Source organism: Watersipora subatra, chromosome 9, assembly GCF_963576615.1.
Source record: "Watersipora subatra chromosome 9, tzWatSuba1.1, whole genome shotgun sequence".
NCBI lineage: Eukaryota > Metazoa > Bryozoa > Gymnolaemata > Cheilostomatida > Watersiporidae > Watersipora > Watersipora subatra.
The window spans coordinates 58,962,423-58,974,378 of record NC_088716.1 but is presented as its reverse complement, the minus strand read 5'-3'; the positions used below and the strand labels follow the sequence as shown (position 1 = coordinate 58,974,378).

At 36.4% G+C, this 11,956-nt stretch overlaps 1 long non-coding RNA gene across 1 annotated transcript; it reads right to left on the bottom strand.

Moving 5' to 3' along the window:
* Positions 1–6,414: 6,414 nt before the first annotated feature.
* Positions 6,415–11,139, bottom strand: LOC137405463 (uncharacterized). The gene is made up of 4 exons (XR_010979761.1): positions 11,040–11,139; positions 9,102–9,139; positions 8,270–8,324; positions 6,415–6,478 (listed from the first exon to the last, which is right to left on the bottom strand). It is a non-coding gene; the product is annotated as an uncharacterized lncRNA (long non-coding RNA).
* Between the last annotated feature and the right edge of the window lie 817 nt (positions 11,140–11,956).

Genomic DNA, 11,956 nt, shown 5'->3' with positions numbered 1-11,956 from the left:
ACTGCTAGGGCACTAGCCATCTTGATATCAGTACTCTAGACTGCTAGGGCACTATTCATCTTGATATCAGTACTCTGGACTGCTAGGGCACTATTCATTTTGATATCAGTACTCTAGACTGCTAGGGCACTATTCATCTTGATATCAGTACTCTAGACTGCTAGGGCACTATTCATCTTGATATCAGTACTCTAGACTGCTAGGGCACTAGCCATCTTGATATCAGTACTCTAGACTGCTAGGGCACTATTCATCTTGATATCAGTACTCTAGACTGCTAGGACACTATTCATCTTGATATCAGTACTCTAGACTGCTAGGGCACTATTCATCTTGATATCAGTACTCTAGACTGCTAGGGCACTATTCATCTTGATATCAGTACTCTGGACTGCTAGGACACTATTCATCTTGATATCAGTACTCTAGACTGCTAGGACACTATTCATCTTGATATCAGTACTCTAGACTGCTAGGGCACTATTCATCTTGATATCAGTACTCTAGACTGCTAGGGCACTAGTCATCTTGATATCAGCACTCTAGACTGCTAGGGCACTATTCATCTTGATATCAGTACTCTGAACTGCTAGGACACTATTCATCTTGATATCAGTACTCTGGACTGCTAGGACACTATTCATCTTGATATCAGTACTCTAGACTGCTAGGGCACTAGCCATCTTGATATCAGTACTCTGGACTGCTAGGGCACTATTCATCTTGATATCAGTACTCTGGACTGCTAGGACACTATTCATCTTGATATCAGTACTCTAGACTGCTAGGACACTATTCATCTTGATATCAGTACTCTAGACTGCTAGGGCACTATTCATCTTGATATCAGTACTCTAGACTGCTAGGGCACTAGTCATCTTGATATCAGTACTCTGGACTGCTAGGGCACTATTCATCTTGATATCAGTACTCTAGACTGCTAGGGCACTATTCATCTTGATATCAGTACTCTAGACTGCTAGGACACTATTCATCTTGATATCAGTACTCTAGACTGCTAGGACACTATTCATCTTGATATCAGTACTCTAGACTGCTAGGGCACTATTCATCTTGATATCAGTACTCTAGACTGCTAGGGCACTAGTCATCTTGATATCAGCACTCTAGACTGCTAGGGCACTATTCATCTTGATATCAGTACTCTAGACTGCTAGGGCACTAGTCATCTTGATATCAGTACTCTAGACTGCTAGGGCACTAGTCATCTTGATATCAGTACTCTAGACTGCTAGGGCACTAGTCATCTTGATATCAGCTATGAGTCGCGGACTCAGTCTCAAAAATGTTTATAGCATTGTTCTGTTTTATGACATCAGTATATTAAATGCTATTGTGACTTTATCATCACAACTTGATTAATAATTACTAATGTCCAGTATAGAGAAAATAGCTAGTTTTACCCTTAGTTCTACGATTGTATGTTTCAGTAAATATTTATGTACGCTTTAAAGTGAAAGTTGATTATTTATAAACCTTAACATTCGGATCTTTATAAAAATAAGTAACAAGCTCAAAGAAAAAAATGAATACTTATTTATTTATTTCCACTTAGTTTCAAGCTCATGCAATAAAAACTAAATGTAGCAGTTTGCATGAGAAGTCACAATTCCTCACTTTTATACAGAGCGCAGTTTCAGATAGAAAAGATTTTTAACACTTACTTTTAACACTTGCTTCTAACACCTACTTTAATATTCACTTTTAATACTTACTTTGTTGACTGTTTGGCAGAAAGAGTGAGGTAAGAGCTCTGGAGAGTGAATTCAACTTACTGATGCTGATACACTGATTGCTACAGGAGCCGTATTTCCTTTTATAGTAACAGCAACTTGAGGAAGTTTGTGTTGATGTCATGTTTAACGTGATACAATAGCTATCAGCAGACATTCGACTGCTAAACCATTTTATTAGATCGCTTATCTATGTGTTCCTTTACCATGGCAATAACCCGCTTCAAAGTTTTTGACAGTTGACTCAATAATTTCCTCATAGTGTTTTCCCACTTGCCGCATTTCACTATCAAATTTCTGGTTATTCTCATAACCCTGGCACCATGATTGGCTGTGTGAAATCCTGACTGCAGAGTAATCCAGCACTCTCAACCATGATGCTCCAAAATAGCTAGCTATTGGTCAAGATGTACAATTAAATTTCTTACGATCATCACTATCTATACATCTTTCAATTAGGAAAACTCAACAGGAAACAAACAACTATAATTTGCAGATACAACCAGGATGCTTTGTGTTGTCAACTGAAAAAGAAGCTTAAATTTTTAGGAAATTATTTGTTTGTTAGAAGATTCATTATTTCTTGGCAGACTAATGAAGGAAGCAAACTGGTTTGATGTATTAATCTCCTTGTACCATCTAATGAATAAAGGAGGCTGCTATTGTAGTAGACACTGCTATGAGACAGGTGAAACTCATTCATATACAGTACTACCTACTGGATGTATCGGTGTTGGTAGCAGAAAAGAATGGTACTCCTCTATCTGTGTAAGTTTTATTGCTAAAAGGCAAGCATGCGCACTATTTGTGTAAGAATTAAGGGCTGTCTATAGACTTCAATGCTAGTATGTATCAGCAAAAGGGTTATTTTATTCCACAATAAAAACTAATGAATACCCTATTTAACAATGGTAAGATTTAATGATGGTTTAGTCCATTGTGATATATTCTGACCTGCTAGCATTTATATTACATCTAACTACAATTTTACTATAATAAGAGCCGTTTTCCTCTATTTGTCCTTCTGCCATTCCAAAGCCAAGTAAAAGAAATTGCACTTTACAAAAATCAAACCCAGACACTCAGGTCCATAAATCCACAACTAAAGCTCACTACCGCTAAACTACACTGCGATTGCCACATCTGGGAATAATGTGCATATACTTATTACAGTTGGGAATCTCTCAGGGTGCTCTGGGCTGCAAATGCACTAGTCTTACATTCCATAAACATTTGCGAATTGGGAGTCTCCACGAAACAAAAACTAGATTTTTTGGAAGTGTGAGCTATAGTTTTAAAACTGCAGCAAACTTGGCTGATTTTAAAACTTTTACAATTACTATACATGCGAGTATATGTACACATCCTTCATGTACATTCAGTTTACTTATATAGTACATTGTATACACAGCAATGAAATTTGTAAAAATTTATCGAGAACTAAATGGTGAGGCATGAATGGAGTGAGAATTGAAGAGGCAAAGTCAATGCTAAATATTCTGCATCAAGATAACAAAATGATGGACAGAGCTTATTTACAATTCTCGGCAGATGAAGGAAGGAGAGGATGGTCAAATTCTATTTACTAATTGAAAAGCGATCTATGTTTGGTAGGGATCTAATTTTTATCTCTGACATCAATCAGTTCGTGGTTAGGATACTTTCATTTTAATAGACTCTGCTCTCCGCATTCATGCCTTAGCGATGACACTGACAGTATATTGATACATGTATTCAAATGAAGACCACTGCCGGTAGAAAGAACACCCAGAAGTGGCATAGTAACGATAAGATATACTGCAATGCCGTAACTGTACTTACTCTTTAATTTATTTGTTTCAAAACAAGATACCGATTTTTAAAATAAGTTGTCATTATTAAATGATAATGAAAAAACTGGAGTGACTGTGAAGCAATGACAGTTGATGCTGTGAAGTAAGAAGGATAATTAACCGCAAAGTAAAATGTAGTGGAAACTTACTCGTAATATTTGTAAGGCTGGTTTACACTATATCCCGTGTGTAGTTGTCTATATCCCGTGTGTAGTTGTATATATCCCGCGTGTAGTTGTATATATCCCGTGTGTAGTTGTATATATCCTGTGTGTAGTTGTATATATCCCGTGTGTAGTTGTATATATCCCGTGTGTAGTTGTATATATCCCGTGTGTAGTTGTATATATACCGTGTGTAGTTGTATATATCCCGTGTGTAGTTGTATATATCCCGTGTGTAGTTGTATATATCCCGTGTGTAGTTGTTAATCACACAACATTTCTGTGGTCATAAGTAATGACAATGTTCACACTATCACAAACCCATCCGTGTTTAAATCAGTGAAATGTCCGCACCATAGCGTTCTCATTCTCGTCCTCATTCACGGAAACGATGTCATACTATTCCGCAGTAGCAGCCATGATCAGTAGGCTATGGATCGAACAATCCGCAATGACCAATCACCATCGTCGAAGTGGTGCTCACTGCACAGACTGTTGTAAATGCTCAGCAAACTATTTGGAAAGTTTGACGGATTAAAACTTTTCCGATGTATGCGTGTTGCCTCGATGATACTATTGGTTTTCGGCGCAAATATTCGATATGGAAGCATAGTGTGGACCAGCCTTCATCAAGGTTAACTTCAGAATTCAGTGTCAGCATATATGGAGATGAGATCTCCATATCTTTTACCACTAAAAATTTTGTTATCAGTTGTACCTCGGAATGAGTTGCTCAAGAGCAGCCCAATTAATGTGAACATAACTCAAAAGATGGTAGCGGCAGCAGGCGTTTCATATGTGAACTATTGTTGTTGTGAATTGTTGTTTTATTTGTGACCTCCAAACAGTTGGACAACCAACTATGATGAGTACTACTAATAGCGATTGCATTGGCAGCACTAAGTATTTCTCAAGCGAAAACATTTAAATAAAATGCATGGAAGAAGGAAAGAGGAAATGGGAAGGAAAGAACTTGAGGAAATGTGACAAGGCAATGCACACCATAGAGTGCTGGAAAATATCAGTTGCTTGAGATTTCAAAAGAGACGACCAGCAGATGAGGAAACAAACAAAACATTAAACAAACTTTTTGCAACTAATCGACTTTCTGCTAGCATCTGATTAATCTGAGTTGCTACAGATGTTGTTTATGATGCTATTGCGTCTCCAAAGCAGCAAGAACACTTATCGGCCTTGTCCTGTTGCTCGGGTTTGATAATTCTTGCATTAAAAACAAGCGTAGTTAAAATAAACAATAGCTAATATTGCTAATGCACCCAAAATCATTTAATTAGGAATATTAATTAAAGGACCATAAAAAACAAAAATATTAAACCCAATTTACTGAATAGTATCAGCTATCATATCGCAGCACCAGCTATCATATCGCAGCACGAGCTATCATATCGCAGCACCAGCTATCATATCGCAGCACCATCTATCATATCGCAGCACCATCTATCATATCGCAGCACCAGCTATCATATCGCAGCACCATCTATCATATCGCAGCACCAGCTATCATATCGCAGCACCATCTATCATATCGCAGCACCAGCTATCATATCGCAGCACCAGCTATCATATCGCAGCACCATCTATCATATCGCAGCACGAGCTATCATATCGCAGCACCAGCTATCATATCGCAGCACCATCTATCATATCGCAGCACCAACTATTATATCGCAGCACCAGCTATCATATCGCAGCATCAGCTATCATATCGCAGCACCAGCTATCATATCGCAGCACCAGCTATCATATCGCAGCACCATCTATCATATTGCAGCACCATCTATCATATCGCAGCACCCTCTATCATATCGCAGCACCCTCTATCATATCGCAGCACCGGCTATCATATCGCAGCATGCCATCATTTTGCACGTATTTTTTTTCAGAGCATTTTAACCGTGACCAAGTTGTATCGATTTTAATTTAAAAACATCCTAGCAGTCAGACCACCTCAAATATTAAAAACAATCACAAATGATAGAAAAATACAGATAATTTCTGATAATATCGGCAGAAAATTTGTGTAAGTTCATCTTTAAAGAGTATCAACTAATATTTACAGATTATTGATTATTATTGATGTAATTATAACAACTTAATAAGTAGAGTTTTTTAAGGACAGAATAAATATCCTTCACATTCTCTATTTAAGCTTTAGCATAAATACATTTTTCCATTTCTGTGTATTTTACAACTTTGCAAAGTAAAGCCGGTTTGATCGCTTGTAAAAACCAAATTATTGTTTTTTGAAAATTACATGCAAATAAGAAAACCAGCAATTTAACCAAAATATTCTTAATTTTTACTTTAATAAATAGTGATAAGACAAAAAAGATAATTCTCAAGAAGAAGTTGCATGAATTTTATTCAGCAATGAAAATTCTTTATGAGCAAAATAATAAAAATGAACCAAAAGTTTGAACCGCTTCTTGACAAACAGCGATACTTGATGCAACAGCTAAATAGTTTTAGTTCTAACAGCAGCCACCACATTCTGAGCCAGATGATTCCTCTGGAATACGAAGTTCTTCAGGAAATGACTTTGTTAGACAATACTGTGTCCCCTCTGGAGAAATGTAGTGATTGACCCCGAGCATTGTTATCGCATGATGCTCTGAAGCTGTTCCTCTAGGTTTTTGTATTCCTACATCATTCACTCCCTTTGATTGTCTCTGGATTGTTCCTCTTCTTGTTTGTGTACCTGGTGTCCCTGAAAAAAACATAATTGTTTGACCGTTTGACGACACTGTATACATTTTAAAGTGCTCTTTCTCTACATGTAAACTTGGTATTAATAATTTGTGCTCTCTGTTGTATGAGGCAAGATGTAAATAATACTCACTATTTTAAATTTATCATTTTATGACATCCGGTTTAATATTTTCTGTTTTTTGTTTATACCGAGTCTACAAAAACTCTGTTTTTTTGGGTGAAAATACCTCATCGCAAATATTTTTAACACAGCTTCGTGTTACCGTGAACACACAGTTCAGCATTGGTCACAACATTTAGGGTATGCAAATGATGCAACGAGTGAAAAAGTTGAAACTTTTCATTATTTTTGAAGAGTAGTAACAAAGAGAGTAAACCGGTTATGAAAACACAAGCTAATGTGTTCCATTGATACAAGAACATCCAGTAGCTACAGGGGCGTGTATAGACCTGATTAACTATCACTATATAGTAGTTACCCAACTACTATATAGTGGCTAGTTGTAAACTTCTGCTAATATGCACTGCATGCTACAGCTAGTAGTACACATTGTATCTTACTAGTACATGAGGTAGTACACATTGTATACTACTAGTACATCTGGTAGCACACACTGTATACTACTAGTACATCTGGTAGTACACATTGTATACTACTAGTGCATCTGGTAGTACACATTGTATACTACTAGTGCATCTGGTAGTACATATTGTATATTACTATCACACCTCATAGTACACATTGTATACTACTAATACATTTAGTAGTAAACATTGAGTGCTGAAACTCATAAGTGTAAAAGCAAGCATAGATCAACTGAATCTGTGCCTAAATACCGAGTGTAGTTATGCAGAGTGCCATGAGCAGGGTCAGCGAGGCCAACCCTACAAACATCGGTATAGCCGAGCAGAGTCTCCCTATCAGCAGAGGAGACTCGGCCGCCAGTTGGCTAAATCGGTAAACCGAGGAAACAAAGTAGATTGCAGGAGAAGATAGTAAAGAGGTGGAGTCTATCGCGAGGAGATTGATATATAATGAGTGGGCTAACATCGTTTGACCAGAGTATTGCACACAATCTCTGCATGATTGTCTTTTGTTTATTGCATATGACTTCATGTATCCATATGTATTTGGGGTGAATATATATATTCTGGTGATTAAACACTCGGTGTGTTTATTCGCTTGTCTTGTGGAGAGTAAAAGACCAAACTGAGTCCTTTACAGTATTTTCAGTCTCAACGCAGCTGGTGAGTTGAAGCAGACGTAGACTAGGAGTGATACGAAAATCGAAATAAATTTGTTCTTACCTACAATTACTTCCAATAATCGTCACAATATCAACAACACTAGTCCTTTGAGCCTATGTGATACTAACGTTTGCTTGCAGAAGGCTCAACATCGATGCTGAAAAGACTAGCTAATCTATCAGGCGCCTATAAAATTTAAAAATGGTAGATAAATTTGGCTCCCACAATGACACCGGCTGACGTTTTAAAAATCCTGATGAACAAACTAGTAAAGCCCAAAAACATAATCTGTACATGTGCAGAATATGATTTGATAGCGCTATTTTCTTAAGGTTTACACATCCATTTTACCACCTCTAATAACTCAGCAACTACCTATAAACTTTGTGATCGTTTCAGCTAGCTATACAGTAGCTATATAGTTTGCTGATAGCTAGCTATACCGTGTGTAAAATAAAATAGCTTCAAGGAGAATGTTTGGCAATTATGCGAAGAAATTAAACTGATGATTAAGTTACTGACATGGCTTCTGGTTACTTACGATGTTGAAATGTATAGCTGCTTATGATGTCAGTTTTTGTGAGTCCTGAATGTGGCTGAAACAGTACAAAAGTTTTACAATGCAATATTTGTTATTATTGTATAGTTTAGCTCTGATAGAAAGAAGTTGAATGCCCTGAAAATTTCATTAATAATTAGGATAAATATGTTGTTATGCTAGTAGCAGCATAATCTAATAGAATACCAATTCAGCTTAATCAAGCAATAACAGCAACAATAACTATTTTTTAAAGATTGACTTGCAACAAAATTCACATTACAATTATTTGGTATCATCAGATTCACCATGTCTTACTCTGTTGTGTTGTAGATGCAAAATATGTGGAAATGTGATTACAAGCTCTTACAAACTCAAAAATGAACAGTAATCGCAGCCATCATAAAAACGCTGTAGAATGGAACCCCTTTCCAAAACGGCTCAAATGGGACATAGTTGAACACGATGGCTTCTGTTTACACTTTCATGCAACCTCATTCGTCGAAATGTTTTAATAAACAAAACTTTTGAAATTACAAGTGACCGCGTGACCTGTATTTCAGCAGATGCCTGCCATAGCAAGTTAGAACCTAAATAGACTTGAAACTAGTTGGAATTATCTAGCTAGCATACTTCTAGCTCTGAATGTTAATCTATTATTCTTAGTATAGCAATGTTATGAGTCGTGAGCACTAAATGCTGGCTTACAATGTTAAATCTAGTTAAATGAGCGCATCAATTATTAATTAGGTAGGCTACACTTTCAAAACAAATAAGCAGATTTTAAGCAGAAGCTATTAGATTTAATTTAAGCAGTTTTGAATAAAAAACTCACCACATGCCCTGCAACAGTATGGTTTGGGCTCACTTGTTCTAAAATATAAAAAGCAATTGTATTATATTACATTTCTATCAATAAATATGCAGTAAATCTTTGAATATCAATGTTGACATTCATCGGTGCAAACTTAAAATAAACTGTGTAAATCTTTACTATAATAAGAGCCGTATCCATCCGTCAGTCTATCGGAAGCCATGGATAGAAATTGAAAAAATGAACATTGCATCAGACGGGATTCAAACTACAGACTTTTAGCTTGGTAGACCGACACCAACTCCTGTGCCAATCAATGGCCTTCCATGTTTTTTAATGAATGTGTACATAATTATTCTCTGAGCCTTATTGGTCTGACAAACTCATAAGGCACACTAGAGTGCCAGGGTACTACTTTATATACAACTTTCCCAAAGCTTGAGAGCAATAAGCTTTGATATTGTATAAACATATATTCAAACTCTAATACATTTTAATGTTTAACTTTGATCTTTATGGTGTGCTGATAACTATGGCTTTTAAGTTGAAAACTCATCAAATTTTCTGAACAAAATTTTCTTCTTACAATACAAAGCCATGGACAGAGGGTGGCCTTGGAAGGCATAGAACTGAAAAACACAATATCACAAGAATAAATTTACTAGTTGTAAAATTTTGCACTGCTTAAAAGCCTGAGTCAAATTGCTATTTCATGACAGGCATGCTGAAAATACTGCTTCAACCCAAATTATCTTATCTAAAAAAAGAAGACAAATTTATATGTGTGTATTTCAAGTTTTTCAACAACAATTATTTGCCATTGATTGCTCTCGATGTGAGTGATATGACAACCCCAATAAAAAAGTGTTAAAAACCTCAAGTATGAAAACTGTGAAAATTTTACTAGTTACTACTAAGTACTATTAGGTTGATTAAAATACAAACTGCACATGTACATACATATATGTACACATGTACATATATGTATGTACACATGTACATACAAGTATGTACATGTGTACATACATGTATGTACTCATGTACATACATGTATGTACATGCAGCTAAAATAGGAACCATAAAATGCATGTACATACATGTATGTACATGCATTCAAGTCTGTACGCAGATACAAGCAACTCTGAACATGCTATATAAAATGTAATGAGAACTGAAGCCTGTATGCAGAGTAGTGCATAAAACAGACCGCACATGACATACGCTAAACTATTTACCGGCACCTAAAAACTTGAAATTGCAAGCTATATATTGTAAGAACATATGCTGAATCAACATTAATAGGCATTTCAACTGTGAGATTATCAGTCTAATATATAATCAGTGTTTTTCGTCATTTTTTAGAATGTTATTGCTAGTCAATACAAGCTAAAGTACATAAAATTATATTTAATAGATTTCAGTGTAACAAAATCAAGTTATTAAATTATGCTGGCAACTAAATATCAGGCTAACAATAATACTAAATGTTTTAACATGTTAATATATTTTCCATAAATTAATAGCTAAAAGTTAGTTTTTTGAAATACACCCCATACAAACCCTATTCTAAGCTAAACCCTATCATCTCATAGGCAACACCCTACACAAACCCTATTCTAAGCTAAACCCTATGCCTCTCCTCTCATAGGCAACAACCTATACCAACCCTATTCTAAGCTAAACCCTATGCCTCTCATAGGCAACACCCTTTACCAACCCTATTCTAAGCTAAACCCTATGCCTCTCATAGGCAACACCCTATACCAACCCTATTCTAAGCTAAACCCTATGCCTCTCCTCTCATGAGCAACACCTTATACTAACCAACTCTTGGGCTACACCCTATAACCATTCTCTCTTGGATTACACCTTATACCAACCCTCTCCTAGACTACACCCAAACATAAAAGGACCCTTTCTCAACCTCCAAGTTCCAGCGTACTGAATGTTCATACATACCCTTTGCAGCAGAACCGCGATGGCTATATTTAGCACAAGCACACACTGTGACTACTGACGCTGCTGTAGCCATGAAGGATAGGGCAATCACCCATCGATGCTCTAACAACTTTTCTTCAGCTACAAAATATAACTGACAAAGCTTGCAAGAAAACCAATCTATTATTGGAGTTTTTATGGTCCAGAAGCTAGAAAACAATCTTTGTAATTTATTTATTTGAAACAAAAAGTTTACCCCTGATCCTAAAAAAACTGAACCTAGTGTGAAAAAAACTATTTCTAGTCTGTCTGTAAATGTTTTGCCTTGGTTTTGAACAGACCATTATAATAGGTGTCTGGTGTGAGCTTGTGACAAAATGCCTTATTGGTTATTGTCTCAATTTACGCATCTGGGCTGATTAAACACTATAATTGTCTACGAATCGCTTCCTTGTAGTGTTTATGCGTTTTTAGTTCCAATCTGACCTAACTCCCCTATTCACAAAAACACACAACTCAAGTTGATAGAAACAGTAGTTATTACCTTTCACCCTCCAGTTGGCTGCCTTTTCTAAAATAGGAACCATAGATGTTACTGGGACTGTGAGCCCAAGTGAGAGTAGCAGCAAATGATCTAGGCATCCCATGACTGCGCAATATTCTAAGCATAGAAGTGTAGTATATTCATAGATGTGTTGCTATTTATGACTATTTGCGCTTTATAACAATACATCAATCACTTAACGCAGATGTAGCCAACAATCATGCCTTAGTCATCATGAAGAACAAGTAAATAGATGCTAACAGTCGACCTCTAACTACCACAACTAGAGAACCAGCAGATCCAGTCTTGCATACTAAAGATCTTTCTAATTTGGTGGTTGATCTTAACAAACACATCCTTCATATCAATAGACTAATGACTTTAGTACTGAAAC